We start from the raw sequence: 20,756 nt of genomic DNA, 5'->3' as shown, positions 1-20,756 counted from the left end.
AATGCGTTACACCCTGTGGTGCATTCACGGAATGCGTTACACCTTTTAATTGGTTAAAAGGGTTGTAACGCATCACCGGAATGCGTTACAGGGCTTATAACGTGTTCCTGTAATGCGTTACAACCCGACTGTTTACATTAAAATTGATTTTCTGGGAGTTTCGTAACTCCGTTATGGGCGTGCAATATACCGTTGGATTCGTTTTTCCGAGACGGATCTAATGGAGTGATCAATTTTAGTTTATATAAAAGTTTTGAACTGTTTATATTTCTGAAAGTGTTTTAAAGCTGTTTTTAACTGTTTTAACTGCTTTTAAATGCTTCATGTGATACATAGATGATGTAACATGCCTACCTTGATGTTTATTCATGTTTATATATGTGATATATGCTTAGTTTATCATGCGATGATAGTTTTAGGTGAACTTAAATGAACATAAGGCGTTTGTTAGACAACCTAGTATAGTGAAATTATTTCATAACCTTAAGAATAATATTATGAATACAATCATGAGATTCTTGTATTTGTGAAACACGTAATTGAATATGAATTTTCGATATGAGAAAAAGGATGATTCTGTCAACAACAGATTTCGATCTGTAAGAAAGGGTTATTAAGTGACGCATCTTGACAATGCTCCACCCGATCTGGGATCATCTGATTATTGATTATTGATTTGAAATATTTAATTTAAAAGGAAGAATTTCTTTATAATATGATTATGATTGTAACGTAATATAATCCCTTTAAAATTAAATAATATCAAGTAGTAATTGGCCAATGACACAACGGGCTTGTGTCGGTCATAGCCTTCCAACATGATAGAAAAGTAGTTCTTATTTTTGAATCATTGTCGTTTCGTGCCACAGCCGAGGGCTTTGATTTCGAAATAAGAAATACTTGTCTATTACATAGCAATGTGTACATTGAATAAGAATCTAAAGGTCGTTACATGCCACAGCCGTGGGCCTTTGGGGACTGATTCAATTGTACGGAATGTTGGGTTAGACTTGACTTAGAATATTGAGTTTGTCGTGCCACAGCCGTGACTCAATTATTCAAGAGGCTAAAGTTTGATTAGGGAATAACATTAGATGTAATTGACAAGAGTTGTCTGCCTATTGAACATTACATGGCGTTTCGTACCACAGCCGGGGTTGTGTAATGGAATGTAGGATCCCTATTCCCACTAGCATTATGAATGCTTAATTTTTCACGTAGGGGGTTGAATAAATTAGATAAACTAGTGGGAGCCACTTATGAATAAAGACCCGATTCATATAGTATTTTGAAATGAAATCGAATATTTGCTAAGTGTTGTTATGTGTTTATCATTTACAGATTTACTTTGTACGTTATGTCTTCTGCACTATCACTCACGAGCATACTAGATGCTCACAAATTGACTGGTCCTAATTATGCTGACTGGCTTCGAAACTTGAGAATTGTTCTCAGGATTGAGAAGCTGGAATACGTGATTGACTCACCTAAGCCTACTGAACCTGCTAGTGATGCACATAATGATGAACATGTTGTGTATCGTAAGTGGATAGATGATGCAAGTGTTACTCAATGCATCATGCTAGCTTCCATGAACATTGAGCTACAGAAGCAACATGAGCATATGGATGCTCACACTATCCTAATGCATCTACAAGAGTTGTATGATGTGGCAGGGAGGACAGCTCGATATGAGATATCGAAGGAGTTGTTCGGTTGTAGGATGTCTGAGGGATCATCTGTGAATGACCATGTACTTAAGATGATCAATTTGATTGAACGTCTTGGACAACTTGGTTTTGCCATGGATGGGGAGCTGAGCCAAGACGTGGTCTTGCAATCGCTTCTGAGTTCCTCGCAGTTTGTTGTGAACTTTCACATGAATAAGTTGGATGTCAGTCTGCCTAAACTCCACAACATGTTGAAGACTGCGGAATCGAATTTTCCCCCTAAGAAGAGTTCTGTTCTTCTAATTGGTGAAGGTTCCAATCCTAAGAAAAGGAAGAGGAACCCTTCCAAGAAGAAAAAAGTAGGTGAGAAAACGCCGGTTCCACCAAAAGCTGAAGACCCCAAGAGCAAAGTTGTTTGCTTTCACTGTAACAAGGTGGGGTACTGGAAGAGGAACTGCAAGGTTTACCTTACAGAATTGAAGAAGAAGAAGGGTAGTGAGACTACCGCTTTTGATTCAGGTATGTTTATGATAGAAGTGAATATGTCATTAAATCAAATTTCTACTTGGGTATTAGATACCGCCTGTAGTTCTCATATCTGCAATTTGTTGCAGGGACTAAGGAGAAGTAGGACTCTTGAGGAAGAGGAGGTGATTCTACTGATGGGAAATGGAGCAAGAGTTGCTGCTGAAGATGTAGAATCATTTCATTTACATATACCTACGGGCAAGACTATTATTTTAAATCATTGTTATTTTGTTCCCTCAATTGTGAGGAATATTATTCCCATGTTAGACTTGGCTGGATTTTCATTTATTATTGATAATAATGAATGTTCTATTCTTAGAGATAATATTCTTTATAGACGTGGTACTTTAAATAATGGTCTGTATAAATGTGACATAATTTACTTCAGATTGAACAAACTAATAAAAGAAAAGGGATGATGAAAATCTCACTTCATAGTGGCACTGCAGTCTCCATTTAGTAGACATGGAGAGAGGACTGCAAATTTGCTAGGAATGGTACACACAGATGTATGTGGACCAATGTCTAAGCAAGCCATGGGTGGATTTTCATACTTCATTACTTTCATAGATGATAGATCTAGATTCGGATATGTGTTTGATGAAACACAAGTCTGAAGCCTTTGAAAAGTTCAAAGAGTATAAGTATGAAGTGGAGAAACAAACTAAACATAGTATTATAATTCTTCAATTAGATCGAGGTGGTGAATACTTTAATGGAGTGTTTCTGGATTATCTCAAAGTAAATGGTATAGTCTCCCAGTGGACGCCTCCAGATTGGTATCTGAAAGGAGAAATCGAACTCTGTTAGACATGGTTCGGTCCATGATGAGCTATGCAAATCTTCCAGTATTCCTATGGGGTTATGCATTGGAAACCTCAGCATATTTACTGAATATGGTGCCTTCCAAAATCTGTTCCTCAAACTCCGTATAAGATATGGAAAGAAAGAAAACCGAGTCTTAAACACGTTAAGATTTGGGGATGTCCAGCTTATGTCAAGAAAGTTGACCCAGATAAGCTAGAATATCGATCCGTAAAATGTAGTTTTGTGGGATATCCTAAAGAGACTTTAGGGTATTACTTTTGCACCGATCATCGGGTGTTTGTCTCCAGACATGCTACCTTCTTGGAAAAGGAGTTTATCCTTGAAGGAAACAGTGGGAGGAAAATTGAACTTGATGAAGTTCAAGAAGCACAAACTACTACAGATTGAGTGGAAACACTTGTTCTGACTGAACAACCTTTTGTGGAACAGCCCATTCATAGATCAGGGAGAGTGTCTCGCCAACCTGAGAGGTATTATGGCCTTGTCATTGAGAATGACAATGAGTTGTCGATCATTGATGATGACGACCCTGTAACCTATAATGAGGCTATGAGTAGTGTTGACTCAGAGAAATGGCATGGTGCCATGAAATCCGGAATGAAATCTATGTATACGGGATACAAAAGAATGATTAGAGCAGATGGCCAGGTGGAGACCTTTAAGGCCAGGCTTGTGGCAAAAAAATTCAAACAAAGGCAATGGATTGACTTTGATGAAACCTTTTACCTATAGTCCTGTTATAATCAGTTTGGATTTTGCTTGCGATTGCTGCTTACTACGACTATGAGATCTGGCAAATAGCCAGATGGTTTTCTTTCCAAGGGAAATGAAAGCCTAGTGTGTAAGCTACTGCGAACCATATGTGGTTTAAAGCAAGCTTCTCGAAAGATGGAACATTCGTTTTGATGAGATAATCAAAGAGTTTGATTTTCTCAAAAACGTAGATGAACCATGCGTCTACAAAAGGGTTAGTGGGAGCGCGGTAACATTTCTTGTATTGTATTGAAATAGAGTTGACACACATAACAACATAACAGACCTACTCACAAAGCTACTTTCTGAAAGTCACTTTGATTGTCATAAAGACTAGATGGGTATTAGATACCAGAGTGATTGGCTTTAGTAGAAGTGGGAGATTGAAAGGAATATGTCCTAAGTCCAATCATGTATTAGGATTTAGGAATAACTTTTTATGTAATCTGTTTTGATTTCATTGATATTAATAAAAGACTTGTTTTGTTTTTATTACGGGCTCTATCTATTTAAGTGTTTAAATAAGATATACCATAGTTTAGAGTAAAGCTTTTTTTTGGATTATGATGAGATCATAATAGTGAGACCTAAAAGATGATAACTCTAAACTTAAATAGTTCCTGGTCGTAGAATTACTAACTGGTAATTAATAATCCGCAGAGATCGGTACATACTATGCTTGCTTCATTATGAAGGATGTCTGTTCTCATAGACATTTGTGTGGTGACACTATAGCTAGTATGTAGGTGCTTATTATAGAATAAGTTCACTGAACATGACTCGCACAGCTGAACAACTGATGGAGTTCACTCACGTGTCAGCAGTTGTTCACATAGTGATAGTTGTACAAGTATCCTTAGACTTGAGGTCATCATAGTCATCTTGTGTACACTGAACTATGCTTTGGTTTAGTTTTTAGTCTCCAGGGACAATTATTAGGGCTCTACTGGGTATAGGAATTTGTACACGAAGATAGTGTATGATCAATAAAGGATCTACCCCTTCTAGTGAAGGAAGCGAATGTTCAAGGCTGATCCACTTATGCTAGTTCAGGAATCTCTGGCCAGAGTAAATGAAATTAGAAAGGAGTTTCTAATTTGCATAGAACTAAGCATAGTAAATGGTAAGCAAGTGATTGAATTAGATAGGCTTGACACGAGATCCATGCCTTGTATTTAATCGGGACATTGTAGGGTAGAAGGAGTTTATTGTACGGTAACTATTCACTGAATAGGTTCTTGGTATTCTGAGCAGTGAATTCATATTATCCGGATAGTCGCGATATGCTGAGAAGTATCCCTCACGATGTAGAATAAATGTGATTAATTAATTAATCATATTTAATAAATTAGAGAATTTATATAAATAATGATAAAATAGTTTTATTATTATTTATTTCTACTATCGGCTTAATATTGAACCTACAGGGTCACACCATAAAAAGAGAATGATTTTATGGTGGAGGAATTAATTAATAATGGCTAATAATTATTTATTTGTGAAATAAATAATTAATTGGCAAATTTAATAATTGATTAAATGAGATTTAATTGATTATAAATTAATTAAGAAAAGTTCTTAATATTATTAATTAAGGATTTAATTTTTGGAAATTAAATCAAGAGAGAGAATTATTTCTAAAGTGTTTAGAAAAAGGATTAATAATTAAAAGGTGTTTTAATTATTAATGAGAATAATAAATAGGATAATAATAATAATATTTATGGGAAAATTTCAGCTAAAAATTTTGCCTATAAATATACTATTATAGACCCTATTTTTATTTGAACCCAAAAACCCAAAAGTTTTAGAAAACCAAATTCTCTCCACCTCCTCCTCCTCCTTAACGTCGTTTTCTTGGTGGATACCGGTGGAGTGCTTCACGTTTGAGGAGCAGCTGCTAAGGATCTCCGAACGTTGCTTTTGGATCGCATATTAAAGGTTAGTAATCGATCCCTACGTTTTTACCATGATTTATATGCTTTTATTTGGATTTTGTATGTGTAAAAGTGTTTTACCATGCCCCCGATGCGTTTAAAATCCAACATTGTATGCCTTTCTGCAGTTAAAGGAATATGAATTAAGGTACCCTACCCATGACCTAGAGCTAGCACCAATAGTGTTTGCCTTGAAAATCTGGAGGCACTACCTATATGAGGAGAATTGCAAAATCTACACAGGTTATAAGATCCCCAAGTACATTTTCACATATAAGGAATGGAACATGAGATAGAGGAGATGGCTAAAGTTGATAAAGGATTACGATTGTGAAATCCTTTACCACCCGGGTAAAGCCAATGTGGTGGCCGATGCCCTTAATAGGAAAGAGAAACTTAATGCGATAATTGTTAGTGTTCGTTCCCTAGAGACAACACATGATGTTTTAGTTTAAGATATTAGGATTATTAATGTTTATATTTTATCGATTAATCTCTTTATAGTTTATTAATTCTTAATTTACTGCGATATAAATGTTAGATTAATAAATATCCTTGAAATATGATATGAAATTCTATATCTCTAAGTACGTGACTTAGAAATGAGATTATGAGAATAGTATCAATATTCTTAAAGGTCCCTAGTCGAGTATTATTATTAAGGGATAATAATAATGCATTAAGATTGGCGTATTTGTTGACTGATGATTACATCTCATTGATTATAGGTATAGTGATACTAAAGTCAAAAACACAGGCATTTGTATATGTACATGGTGCTGGACAGACCAAATGTGAGATTCTACATGTCTGTTGTGTCATAAGTAATTCTCAGAGTGATAATGATGTAATGATTCTTAGACCTGAAGTCATTATATTTCTATAGGAGAATTAATATAAATTGATTCTATTAAAAGTTATCCTTGACCAGGTAATGATAAAAGTGAAAATTGGGTATATTATGAATTGTATGAGAAATATGAATGATATGGATGAGATTTAACCCTCCTATTTTAGGAGTGATATTATTGGGCTCTTGTGTGAGCTAGACTATGAAATGCGTGGTCACGCTCAAATGTTGATTTGATATGATAGTATACTCATTGATCAAGGAAACTTGGATTAAACTATGATGAGGATGACACATTACATACCTCTAGTTTAATCTATAATATTTGGTTAAAGGGATTATATTACATTGTACATTATTCACGAAAGGTTTCATTGATCACCGATTTAATTATTATTACTTGGGTAGCAATGATGTATTACTAGATGACACTCACTGTTTATAATTTAAATATGAGATATTTAAATTATTTCCAATGTAATAATAACATATAGGGTCACACAAAGAAACCATGGAGGAATATTTAATTCAAATTCGGATTTGAATTAAAAAGGAAATTTGAATTAGTTATTATTAATTAAGTTGGACTTAATTAATGGGATAAATGAATTTCAAATTTGTATATTATTAAATCCGAAATTCAGTTGTTATTTAGTAATTGAGTTAAACTTAATTATTAAATAAATAGAATTTCATATTTTAATAAACTCTAACTTGGATTAGGGTTAGGACTGTTTTTGGTCTCTCTATATAAACATCCTTAAGGCTAAAATTAGGGTTATGTTTTATTAGATAAAAACATAAAACCCTAGCAGCTGAAGGTGAGAGAGTGAGAGAGGGGAAAACAGGTCCATTCTTGGTACTAGTACACGCCTCCTTTGTACTAGCTTTCGTGTGGATACCTCTACGGCGTAGATCGTGTAAGGCGGGATACGTGGTGTTCGGTTAAAGCTAGGATCTCCTTTTGACAACCATAATCGCAAAGCTTCTTAAGGTAAACAATTTGATCTACGAATTAAATATCTGTATTTTAAAGATTTTGCATTCACTTGCAAAATGACCACTCAAGCCACATTTGAAATATTTGAATTTGGATTTATCCACAATGTTTCTATTTTTCTTGGCTGCTCCAAAATTCTTTTTGAATTTGAGCTTGGCAAACCTTCTTGACAAAAAAGCTAGATGTTCATCTATGTCCTCCATTTCATCCTGACTGATATGATCTTCATGCTCAGCTACTAGCCTTTTTCTTTGCCTTCACAAACCCTGAAGTTTAGTGCAGATTCCACAGCTTCAACTTTCATCTCTTTCACTCTCTCTTGTTCAACTACCAAAGCTATAGATCCTCCCTTCTTCCTTCCCTTATCTAATCTGCTCATCTTGTTCCATTTCAAGCTCATAAGTTTTTAGAATGCCATACAGTCTTTCCAAAGTAAATTCCTTGTAATCTTAAGAGTTTTTGAGAGGGACAATCATAGGCTTCCACTCTTTTGGTAGAGATCTGAGGAATTTTAGGTTTGAATCTTTCATTTGATAGACACTTCCATGCAGTTTTAGTGCATTTAGTAGTTTTTGAAATCTACTAAAGATGTCACTCAGAGATTCACTGTCTTTACAATGAAAGTGCTCATACTGTTGAATTAGAAGTTGCATTTTGTTTTCCCTCACTTGTTCAGTTCCATCACATATGATTTGAATTGTATCCCAAAAATATTTAGCAGTTTTGCAGTTGATGACATTGTCAAACATATCTCCATGAAGACTATTGAACAAAATGTTCATAACCTTCTTGTCTTTTTGCACTTGCTCAATATCTTCATCTTTCCATTCTGACTGTGGCTTTGGAACACTTTGCTCATTGCCTACATCTCCTTCAGTGTCTGTAGCAGCTCTTCGAGGAACATGAGGACCTTTCTCAATTCAATTAACATATCTTTCATCTTGAGAAAGAAGATGCAGGTGCATTTTCACCTTCCAATGGTGATAGTTGTTTTTATCCAAGAACGGGATCTTCACTCCAATATTCTTCCAGCTCATATTGTTAGTTACTTTGATCTTTAAACTCTTAGTGTGTCAATAGCTTGCTCTGATACCAATTGTTATTCCCAAACAATCTAACAAGTAGAATTGCAGAAGGGGGGTTTGAATGTAATTCTTGGTTTATTTTCAATCTTCTAGAAACTTCTTAAAAATATAATATAACTGTGTATGAATATGCTAAGTGCGGATAAGAAATGTTCAAGTATTCAAACACAAAGTAAATAAATAAGGATGTTTAAAACTTTCTGGTGGATTGTTGTTTCCACCAGAGATATATATAAATGTAGAAGATCTCTGTGATGCAAGAATGCACACAACTGCTTAAAAGATTATTTACAAAAGAGAACTTATAAATTCTTAACAGATTTTTCCTTATCTATTTCTTAGTTCTTTCGATCGATATTTTTCTACTTGCTACTCTTGATTTATATATTACCAAGTTACATGTGAAGAGACAAACTAATAAAACAAAACTATCCAAGTCTAATCACATGCTTCTTCATTTCTCCATCCAGCATCTTTGTATTTTTTTAAGTTAGCATAGAAATGGAAATGCTTCTTGATCTTCATAATCCTGATTACAGGCTACCACATTCCTTTTATGTATAATCAACCCATGTGACTGTCAAGTCACTATCAACTCCTATTTGAATTCGACATTCGTCGAGACTCTGTGGGATCATCCGTCGAAACTTTATTGAATCATCCGTCGAGACTCTATTAGATCATCTGTCGAATGTGACTTGGGTCTTCCGTCGAAGCCTTGCAGAAATATCCGTTGAAAGTATTTCCATAGCAGTTGACTAAATTTCACTTATGCAAAATTACAAGGCATCTAATATATACAATTAGCCAACCTATTTTACATATCATTCTTGTAGTTAACATGACTTAGAATATCCTACAACTTCTAATTCACTAAGACATTACAGTACACAGGAATGTGCTACAAATACTTATTTTAAACATAAGCTACTCTCTCAACGGATGACCAGTGAAATTATCCATTGAGAGTTACATATCTCACTTAATCAAATCTACTAAGGTATTTTGGTATATTATCATGAAGGCTACAACATATTCCTTACAAAAACCAAGTTCTAAGTTGCGCCTAGAGAGTGGAATCAACATTTTGAATTTATCTCACTTGCGCCAAGAGTGCCAGTCTTTACTTGCGCCAAGAGTGCTAGTCTTTACTTGCGCCAATAAGTGAATTGATTCCCTTTACTTAAAATATCAACTCAGTTGCGCAATCAAGGGAAATGATCTATTGACTTAGAAACTTTTTCTACTTGCATTATGAGGGAGAACTCTCCCAATTGCGCCTAGAGTATGGAGATTCTGTACTTAGAGAATTCTTCCACTTGCGCCAATGAGGATAATCAAGTATTTTCTTTAGTACAATTCTTTCCACATGCGCCAAAAGTGATAATGTTCCACACTTAGAATAATTTCTAGGTTTTTCAAATAAAACTGAATCATTTCCCTATTCTGATTCACACTTGTCTGTATCAGCTTGATTTCTTCTGTATGAATTAAATCAATCTTTTTCTGATGTGATGACTGATAAGTGGCATTTTATACCACTTAGAACGTCTTATAATGGCTTGAATTGATGTCTTGGAATCAAGTATTTTGTGTATTTGATGCGTTTTTCTAGTGTTTGTGCATTTCAGGGTATTAATTGCATTTCTGGAGAGATTTCATCAAGAATAAGCCTTGGCATGTGTTTGGCATTGCAAGTGGGAAGATAGGAGCAGAATGCAGCAAGAAACGGGAGCAAAAACAGAGCATTTTCCAGAAGGGGTCTGAGCGCTTGCTCAGCTCTGCTGAGAGCCCGTTCAGGAATGCTGAGCGGCCGCTCAGGGACGAAATTTTAAAATAATTATTTTAGACTCCTGATTCTGTTAAGCTTCCAACTTCTGAGTTAGCTGGATTTTATGGGACTCCTATATAAGTAGTTTTCAGAGACGTTTCACTGTGTGTTGGATCGTAGTATTAATCGAGGAGCGAGAAGATAAGGAAGAAGACCGTTTTAGCATACCGCAACGAAGAGGAAGCATATTTTCTTGTGATTCTTTGTTTCGTTGTAACGTTGGATGCTAGTTTTCTTTACTTTGAACCTATTTACTCTTGTGACGTACTCTGATTTAATATAAGTAGTTTTAATTATTATCGTGTGTTATTATCATGTTTTCATATGAACCCATGATGACGATGAGTTCTATCATGGGCTAATCGTGATCATGGGGTCGTAACGGATTTACTATGGAATTCTTTAGTTAGTTGTTTAATACCTTAGTGTGTGATGATTGTATGATATCTAGTATTGGTTGTGCTTATATATCTTATGTGCGTCGCGAACATATAAGATAGGGTGTTAATCACTTGTGAAATGACGGTGGATCTTGAGGTTTAGAACTTGCCATGCTAGCATAGGTTCATGTATGTGTATGCATGATTAGTGGGTAACTCTAACCGTTTTACTTGCCCTGTGTAATCATAAGGAATAACTTGTGCTTAAATCGTTATGTTGTCAAATTCTGTAGACATATAGGGTCTCAACATAATTGATGCCTATTCAACTTCTATTTTAATTGTGGATGCTTGGTAGAATAGTATTAGTACAATAAAAGTTGGCTTTTATCAGTTTCGTGTTGTTCGATTAATATCATCACTGTTGCATGCTAAGGGTAATGATAATGACTATTGAAGGAAGTAGTAATGAAGTTGTGATCTCATGTATGTTTTAATATTGTTAATTCAAGTGTCAATTAAGTGCTTAATTCTCGGAGTTAATTGTAGTTAAGAATTAGTTAATCAAATCTAAGTGTTATTGTCTTGACATTGAGAAGTAATTATACATTGGTGAGTGAGTGTTAATTGAACATAATTAGTCTGAGTCTCTGTGGGAACGAACTAGAAAGTATTCTATATTACTTGCGAACGCGTATACTTGCGTGTATTATTAGCTCGTGTTTCTGCCCTAACAAGTTTTTGGCGCCGCTGCCGGGGACTCGGCGTATTTGTTTAGTTTATGTACTTACCATCAGTGGTCATTAGGACTCATTGATAAAGACGTGTTACTTATTGTTTCCGGTTGTGTTTCAGGTACCTTAGCGAGCGTTTATGCAAACACGTTCTCGTACTCGCAAGAGGACTTTAGATACGGATAAGGAGACAGATGAAGTTCTTGATATTCCGGAGAAGATAGATTTTGAAGATTCGGATTCAGGAAGTGAGCTGAAAGAGCCAGTAATAATGGGTGATCGTATAGTTCCGGTAAATCCAGCTCTTATGGACTTTTCTCGGCCTAAAATTGATGACATTCAGTCAAGCATCCTTCACCCGGCTATTCAGGCTAACACTTTTGAAATCAAGCCAGGCACTATTCAGATGGTGCAGAATTCCATTTCTTTCGGAGGTGTGGCGACTGAAGACCCCAACATGCACATAAGGAATTTTGTCGAGATCTGTAGTACTTTCAAATATAATGGTGTAATTGATGAGGCTATCAAGCTGAGGCTTTTCCCATTCTCAATGAGGGATAAAGCTAAGGACTGCTTATATTCTGAACCAGCTGGGTCCATCACTACTTGGCAAGATTTTGCGCAAAAGTTTCTGGTGAAGTTTTATCCAATGGCGAAGACTGCGGCTATGAGGAGTGCTCTTACTCAGTTTCCACAGCAACCTACAGAATCCATGTGCGAAGCTTGGGAGCGCTACAAGGAGATATTGAGAAAGTGTCTACATCATGGTATGCCTGATTGGATGGTGATCACTGGTTTCTATAATGGTTTGGGGGCCCAATCACGGCCCATGCTCGATGCAGCAGCTGGAGGTGCCTTGTGGGCCAAAAGCTATACTGAAGCTTATAATCTGATTGAGACGATGGCTGCAAATGAGCATCAAAACCCAACTCAAAGGATGATGTCTGGGAAGGTAGCAGGTATTTTGGAAGTTGATGCAGCTATAGCTATTGCAGTGCAGCTCCAAGCGCTTTCTATGAAGGTTGATTCTTTAACCACCTATGGAGTTAATCAGATAGCTATGGTTTGTGAGCTTTGTGCAGGTTCTCATGCTACGTATCGTTGTTCTCTTGTTAATGAATCTGTTCAGTATGTGAACAATTATCAGCGACTGCAGCAGCCTGTGCCAGCTACTTATCATCCTAACAACAGAAATCATCCTAATTTTAGCTGGAGTAATAATCAGAATGCTATTCAGCAACCATATCAGCAAGGCATAAGTAAACAGTTTAATCCACCTCGATTCCAACAACCATAGCATTATGCTCAAAGGCAATCATATCCTCAATAAGGAGGTGCAACTCCACCCTCTAGTGCTGATTTTGAGGAACTTAAGCTGTTGTGCAAAAGTCAGGCGGTATCTATCAAGACCTTGGAAAATCAAATTGGTCAAATAGCCAATGCAGTGCTCAATCGTCAACCTGACACACTTCCAGTGATACTGAAGTGCCAGGAAGGAAGGAAGCTAAAGAGCAAATCAAGGCTATTACCTTAAGGTCTGGAAAAGTTGCTGATGCTGAAAAAGCAAAAGACGGAGAAGCTGAAGTTGGTGATGAAGAAGCTAAGCAAGGGGAGAAAGCGGCGGAACCAAGGGAGACTATTGTTGAACACACTCTGCCTGAGGGTAATACAGGGGAGAAACAGCTCTATCCTCCACCACCTTTCCCTAAGAGATTGCAACAACAAAAGATGGATAAGTAGTTTGGTAAGTTTCTGGAGGTGTTCAAGAAACTTCACATCAATATACCTTTTGCTGAGGCTCTGGAGCAAATGCCTAGTTATGCGAAATTTATGAAGAGTATTCTTTTTAGGAAGGTGAAACTGGATGACCTTGAGACCATTGCTCTAATGGAAGAATGCAGTGCTGTGCTGTAACAAAAGTTACCTCCAAAGCTTAAAGATCCAGGTAGCTTCACCATTCCTTGCACCATCGGTAAATTGTCTTTTGACAAGTGCCTCTGTGATTTGGGAGCAAGCATCAGTCTGATGCCGTTGTCGATCTTCAAAAATTTGAATTTGCCTAATCCAAAGCCCACCTACATGTCTCTACAATTGGCTGATCATTCTATTACATACCCACGAGGCATAGTGGAGGATGTGCTAGTAAAGGTGGATAAGCTCTTCTTTCCTACAGACTTTGTTATTCTAGATTTCGAGGAAGATAAGAAGATTCCCATAATCTTGGTGAGACCTTTATTGGCTACAGGTCGTACCTTGATAGATGTGCAGAAAGGTGAACTTACTATACGGGTGCAGGATCAGGATGTGACATTCAATGTATTCAAAGCAATGAAATTCCCTACAGAAGATGAGGAGTGCTTAAAAGTGGATTTTATTGATTCTGCGGTTACTTCAGAACTTGATCATATGCTAATGTCTGATGCATTAGAGAAAGCCTTAGTGGGGGATTTTGACAGTGAGGATGAGGATGGCAATGAGCAACTACAATATCTAAATGCTTCTCTTTGGAGGCGAAAGCTAGACATGCCATTTGAATCTCTTGGCACTTCTGACCTCAAAAATGCTGAAGGAAAGCTCAAACCATCTATTGAGGAAGCACCTACCTTGGAGCTTAAACCATTGCCTGAACACTTGAGGTATGCTTTTTTAGGTGATGCATCTACTTTACCTGTTATTATTGCATCTGACCTTTCAGGTAGTGAGGAGGACAAGCTCTTGAGGATCTTGAGAGAATTCAAATCGGCTATCGGATGGACTATAGCAGACATCAAAGGGATCAGCCCTTTATACTGCATGCATAAAATTTTGCTAGAGGAAGGTAGTAAGCCGACTGTTGAGCAACATCGAAGACTTAATCCTATCATGAAAGAAGTGGTGAAGAAAGAAATTCTGAAGTGGCTGGGTGCAGGAATCATTTATCCTATTTCTGATAGTTCTTGGGTGAGCCCCGTGCAATGTGTACCTAAGAAAGAAGTTATTACTGTGGTAGCAAATGAGAAGAATGAGCTCATCCCCACACGAACAGTCATAGGATGGAGGGTATACATGGACTACCTAAAGTTAAACAAGGCCGCAAGGAAGGATCACTTCCCTCTTCCATTTATTAATCAGATGCTTGACAGGTTGGCCGATCATGAGTATTATTGTCTTCTGGATGGTTATTCGGGGTATAATCAGATATGTATTGCACCAGAGGATCAAGAAAAGACTACCTTCAATTGTCCATTTGGCACGTTTGCTTTTCGCAGAGTTTCGTTTGGCTTATGTGGCGCACCGGCCACTTTTCAAAGATGTATGATGACTATATCTCTGATATGATTGGAAATAATGTCGAGGTGTTCATGGACGACTTCTCCGTCTTTGGACATTCGTATGATGAATGTTTGAATAATCTTTGTGCGGTGCTCAAAAGGTGTGTGGAAACTAATTTGGTGCTCAATCGGAAAAATGTCACTTTATGGTGCGTGAAGGCATTATTCTTGGGCATAAGGTCTCTAGCAAGGGTCTTGAGGTGGACAAATCCAAGGTGAGAGTCATTGAAAATCTTCCACCACCTATTTCTGTGAAAGGAATCCGTAGTTTTCTTGGTCATACGGGTTTTTATCGGCGTTTCATCAAGGACTTTTCGAAGATATCTAAGCCGTTGTGCAACTTGCTTGAGAAGGATGTGCCTTTCAAATTTGATGATGAATGCTTGACGGCATTCGAGACGCTCAAGAAGATTTTGATAACTGCACCAGTTATTACGGCACCTGATTGGACAAAGCCTTTTGAGATGATGTGTGATGCGAGTGATTATGCGGTGGGCGCAGTTCTTGGGCAGCACAAGAATAATCTCTTTCATGTGGTCTACTATGCTAGTAAGACTTTAAATGGAGCTCAAATGAACTACACCACTACTGAGAAGGAGCTCTTGCCTATAGTCTTTGGTTTTGAAAAATTTCGATCTTATTTACTTGGGACAAAGGTGACAGTGTTCACTGATCATGCGGCCATCCGCTATTTGGTTTCCATGAAGGATTCGAAGCCTAGACTCATTCATTGGGTGCTCTTGCTATAGGAATTTGAGTTAGAGATCAAGGATCGAAAAAGTACTGAGAATCAAGTAGCTGACCATCTCTCTAGATTGGAGAATCCCGAGTCTACTTCACATGATAAGACATTGATCAATGAATCTTTTCCAGATGAGCAGTTGTTCGTAGTTCAGGAGGAAGAGCCATGGTTCGCAGATATTGTGAATTATCTTGTCAGCAATATAATGCCTCCTAATATGAATTCAGCTCAAAAGAAGTAGTTTCTGCATGAGATGAAGTGGTATATGTGGGATGAATCGTATTTGTTTTGACAGGGAGCTGACCATATCATCAGGAGACGTATCCCATTCTGTGAGACGGGGGGGATATTACGAGACTGCCACTCCACAGTTTATGGTGGACATTATGATGGTGAGAAGACGGCAGCTCATATTCTGCAAGCAGGTTTTTTCTGGCCTACTTTGTTTAAGGATGCTCATCAGTTCGTTTTAAGGTGTGATCGTTGCCAAAGAGTGGGAAATCTTACGAGGAAGGATGAGATTCGGTTAAATGTGATGCTTGAAGTCGAGGTCTTTGATGTTTGGGGAATCGATTTCATGGGGCCATTTGTCTCGTCCTGCAATAATCAGTACATCTTGCTGGCAGTCGATTATATCTCAAAATGGGTAGAAGTCAAAGCTCTGCCGACGAATGATGCAAAGGTAGTGTTGAATTTTCTTCATAAGCAGATTTTCACAAGGTTTGGAACACCACGAGTAATCATAAGTGATGAAGGGTCGCATTTCTGCAACCGTAAGTTCACTTCTATGATGCAGCGCTACAATATGAATCATCGTGTTGCTACTGCTTATCATCCGCAAACAAATGGTCAAGCGGAAGTGTCTAATAGAGAGATCAAGCGCATTTTAGAGAAGGTTGTTTGTCCGTCAAGGAAGGATTGGTCTTTAAAGCTCGATGAAGCTGTTTGGGCTTACAGAACAGCATACAAGACTCCACTTGGGATGTCCCCGTTTCAACTTGTGTATGGTAAGGGATGTCATTTACCTGCAGAGCTTGTGCATAAGGCCTATTGGACGTTGAAGAAGTTGAACCTGGATCTAGATACAGCTGAAAAGAAGCGAATGTTTCAGCTAAATGAACTTGATGAATTTTGACTCCAAGCGTACGAGAACAACAAAATGTACAAGGAAAAAGTGAAAAGGTGACACGACAGAAAGCTATATCCTAAGTCATTTGTGTCGGGGCAGCAAGTTCTTTTATTCAACTCTCGTCTCCGACTTTTTCCTGGAAAGTTAAAATCAAGGGGGTCTGGACATTTTATTGTCAAAACTATGTTTCCGCATGGAGCGGTGGAAATTTTTGAGAATGATCCGGACCAAGCATTCAAGGTTAATGGTCAGCGTTTGAAGCATTACTATGGGGACACGGCAAACCGAGAAGTAGTTAGTGCCGTTTTATTGTCAACTTGATTAAGGTACGCTACTTCAAGCTAATGACGAAAAAGAAGCGCTTCTTGGGAGGCAACCCATGATTTGTTGTTACAGAAACCCTTAGAAGTTAGTAACCTATCCAAAACCACACAAAAATTAGAAAAACAGGGCAAGAAAAAAAAATTCCAGAAGACCCCTGAGCGCCCGCTCAGCTCTGCTGAGCGACCGCTCAACAAGCTGAGCGCCCGCTCAGCTTTGCTGAGCAACCGCTCAGGGCCCGACTGGCAGAATTTTTTTTAAGCCTTATAAAATCTGAAAAAATCTGAAAAAACAAAAATCAAAACACAGCCCCACTACCCACGAATTATCTTCCCATTACCCACGTTTTTAACCCTCAAAACCCACTCCTAATCAAATTTAAACCCTAATCTCTACCCTATATATATACAACTATTCCATATACTCCCCCATACACTTTCAAACTTTAAACTCTCTCCCATATTCAAAAACACAAATGTTAAACACTTTTTCTCAGTTTCAATGGCACCCAAGAGATCCAGGACTATTGATAGCAGTAGCACTGTTCCTACTGCTGATTCTTCAAGGGGTACTGCTGTGAGGCCTCATTTGTTTGATAGGGCTGCTGAGGAGGAGTATACTAGGCTTCTGGGTAAGCCGATTTTGAAGGAGAGGGGATTCTTACCATCGGGGAGGGATGGTGAGTTGTTGCCAATAATTGCTGAGAAAGGTTGGATTGCTTTTTATGAGTCACCAGAGGCAGTTCGATGAGCGTTATTCAAGAGTTCTATACGAATACGAAGGCTGAAAAGAATGGGTTTTCTGTTGTGCGGGGGATGACGGTGGATTATCACCCTGAGGTGATTCGTCGTGTGATTGGGCAGCGATAGAGGAAGCCCACGGAGGAGAATTGGAACGAGAAGACTGTTGAAGATTTTGACTTTGATTTGATTTGTGCTACTCTCTGTAGGCCGGGCACGGTTTGGACTTTCAAGACTGGGACTAACAAGTATCGCCATTTTCCGGCGATTGCGATGAATAGGTATGCCCGTGCATGAAATGCCTTTATTTGCGCTAATATTCTGCCTACTTCACATGCACATGAGGTTACAGTTGAGCGAGCACAGTTATTATGGGGTATTTTGAATGAGTACTATGTGGACCTTGGTGAGTTCATCTACCAAGGAATTCTGAAGTTTTTGAGAGGAGCTAAGCACATGAACATCCCTTATGCATCCACGGTTATAAAGCTTTGTCGAGCAGTGGGAGTTCAGTGGCCGTCTTACGAGCAGTTGCAGCTGTCGGCCGCTCCTATTGATTCTGGGACTCTGAATGCGATGCAGGAGTGGACTGGTGGAGAGCCTGAGGAGCATGGGATGGGTTATCGTCTTCCAAGAGGTCGTCTAGCACGCGGTGCTACCATGGGTAGACCAGGGCATGACGAGGCAGGCTCTTCTAGAGCTCAGGAGGGTGCTGGGATGGCTGATGCCCAGTATAAGAGGCTGTCGAGGAGGATGGATGCTATGTACGAGACGCAGAGCAGGTTTGCTCAGGAGCTCACCCTTCCGCTTGGGACTACTTTTAGAGGCCTTGGAGCTGACATCCAGTGGCCAGTTTTTAGTGAGGACTCTGCATATCCACCTCCTGATATTCCACCCTATGAGGGTGATGATGATGATGATCTCTCCGAGTAGGTATACCATGTGTTCCTTTCTACTACCTTCACTGGGGACAGTGAAGATTTTAAGTTTGGGGGTGGTAGTTAAGGAATATTTCGTGTGTGTGTCATATAGTTGCATATTCATGATAGTTTAGTTCATATAATTGCATATTTTTGCCATATAGTTTTTTTTATTATTTTATTTTATTTTATAGCTTTATTTATCATGTCATGTAGTTCATGCATATACCGTGATCCCTTTTGCGTTGCTTTACCAATTGATTTGTGATGTTGATGCGAGTGTAATGATAGCGTTAAAGTGATATTGAGTCTTATAGGTTGACATGCATTCTAGAAACACTTGTAATTTCACTAAGTCTTAGAGAATGCTTAAGGACTAGATTATTGTTATGGTTTGATGGTTTCAAGGTTAATCTATTGATTATGCTTAGAATTTATAATAGGTTCTTAGTGATAAAAGGCATGAAAAGAAAAATTGGAGTAAAAAGTGGAATTCATTGCTAATTGTGGCTAGGCGTCAAATTGCTAGTAGCCGGCTCGTATTTCTATGCGAGTAGTCTAGGGCTGAGCAAGATGGAGCGAAACGCACTTGCTCAGAAATTTTGAAAAAATATTGAAAAAAAATATAGAAAAAAAAGAGAAAAGAAAAGATAAAATAGAGAGTTAATGCATAATTGATCACGAGTGGGCTCTTTGGTATTCGAGTTATTAAGTTCTTAGGGACTTGGTGCCTAGTGACTTAAGGCTTTTATAGTCTGGGATCCGCTAACCTAACGCTCGCTACATGGATGCCATTACATAAGTCTTTTGTGGACCTCACTCATTGCACGGTTAAATAAGAATTTGTGTGTTGTGTTAAATAAAAAGCATGATTCCGTAATAAGCTCTAGTAATCTTGAAGTGTTATAAGTCATTTTGTGCCTAGAATTTTATTCTTCGTATAATCATGTGATTACCATGAGGATAGTCGAGTTATGATAATTGATCTAGTTTCGAAGCATATCTGTTAAGCATCCGCACACACCACATTTCTGGCTGTACGTTAGTTTGCATGATTTGATTGATATTTATTCGCCTAATTGTATTTGTTGAGATGTCGTAAGTTGGTTGGTTTGGTCGAAGTAAGGGGGATCGCTGCATTTCATATAGATTGCATTCATGCATGTTTTTGTTTTGTTTTTTGAGTCTGTGACGCTTGAGGACAAGCATCGATTTAAGTTTGGGGGTGTGATAAGTGGCATTTTATACCACTTAGAACGTCTTATAATGGCTTGAATTGATGTCTTGGAATCAAGTATTTTGTGTATTTGATGCATTTTTCTAGTGTTTGTGCATTTCAGGGTATTAATTGTATTTCTGGAGAGATTTCATCAAGAATAAGCCTTGGCATGTGTTTGGCATTGCAAGTGGGAAGATAGGAGCAGAATGTAGTAAGAAACGGGAGCAAAAACAGAGCATTTTCCAGGAGGGGTCTGAGCGCCCACTCAGCTCTGCTGAGCGACCGCTCAAGAAGCTGAGCGCCCGCTCAGGAATGCTGAGCGGCCGCTCAGGGATGGAATTTTAAAATAATTATTTTAGACTCCTGATTCTATTAAGCTTCCAACTTTTGAGTTAGCCGGGTTTTATGGAACTCCTATATAAGTAGTTTTCAGAGACGTTTCACAGTGTGTTGGATTGTAGTATTAATCGAGGAGCGAGGAGATAAGGAAGAAGACCGTTTTAGCACACCGCAACGAAGAGGAAGCATATTTTCTTGTGATTCTTTGTTTCGTTGTAATGTTGGATGTTAGTTTTCTTTACTTTGAAAATATTTACTCTTGTGACGTACTCTGGTTTAATATAAGTAGTTTTAATTATTCTCGTGTGTTATTATCATGTTTTCATATGAACCCATGGTGACGATGAGTTCTATCATGGGCTAATCGTGATCATGGGGTCGTAACGGATTTACTATGGAATTCTTAAGTTAGTTGTTTAATACCTTAGTGTGTGATGAT

General features: G+C 38.0%; 1 non-coding gene across 1 annotated transcript; it reads right to left on the bottom strand.

The window, feature by feature from the left end:
- Nucleotides 1-12,260: 12,260 nt before the first annotated feature.
- Nucleotides 12,261-12,367, bottom strand: LOC141680186 (small nucleolar RNA R71). Its single transcript, XR_012558281.1, has one exon. It is a non-coding gene; the product is annotated as a small nucleolar RNA R71 (small nucleolar RNA).
- Nucleotides 12,368-20,756: the final 8,389 nt, after the last annotated feature.

This window comes from Apium graveolens, chromosome 1 (assembly GCF_009905375.1).
Source record: "Apium graveolens cultivar Ventura chromosome 1, ASM990537v1, whole genome shotgun sequence".
NCBI classification, from domain to species: Eukaryota; Viridiplantae; Streptophyta; class Magnoliopsida; order Apiales; family Apiaceae; genus Apium; species Apium graveolens.
The sequence above is the reverse complement of the archived record's forward strand: the minus strand, read 5'-3'. Positions and strand labels throughout refer to the sequence as shown.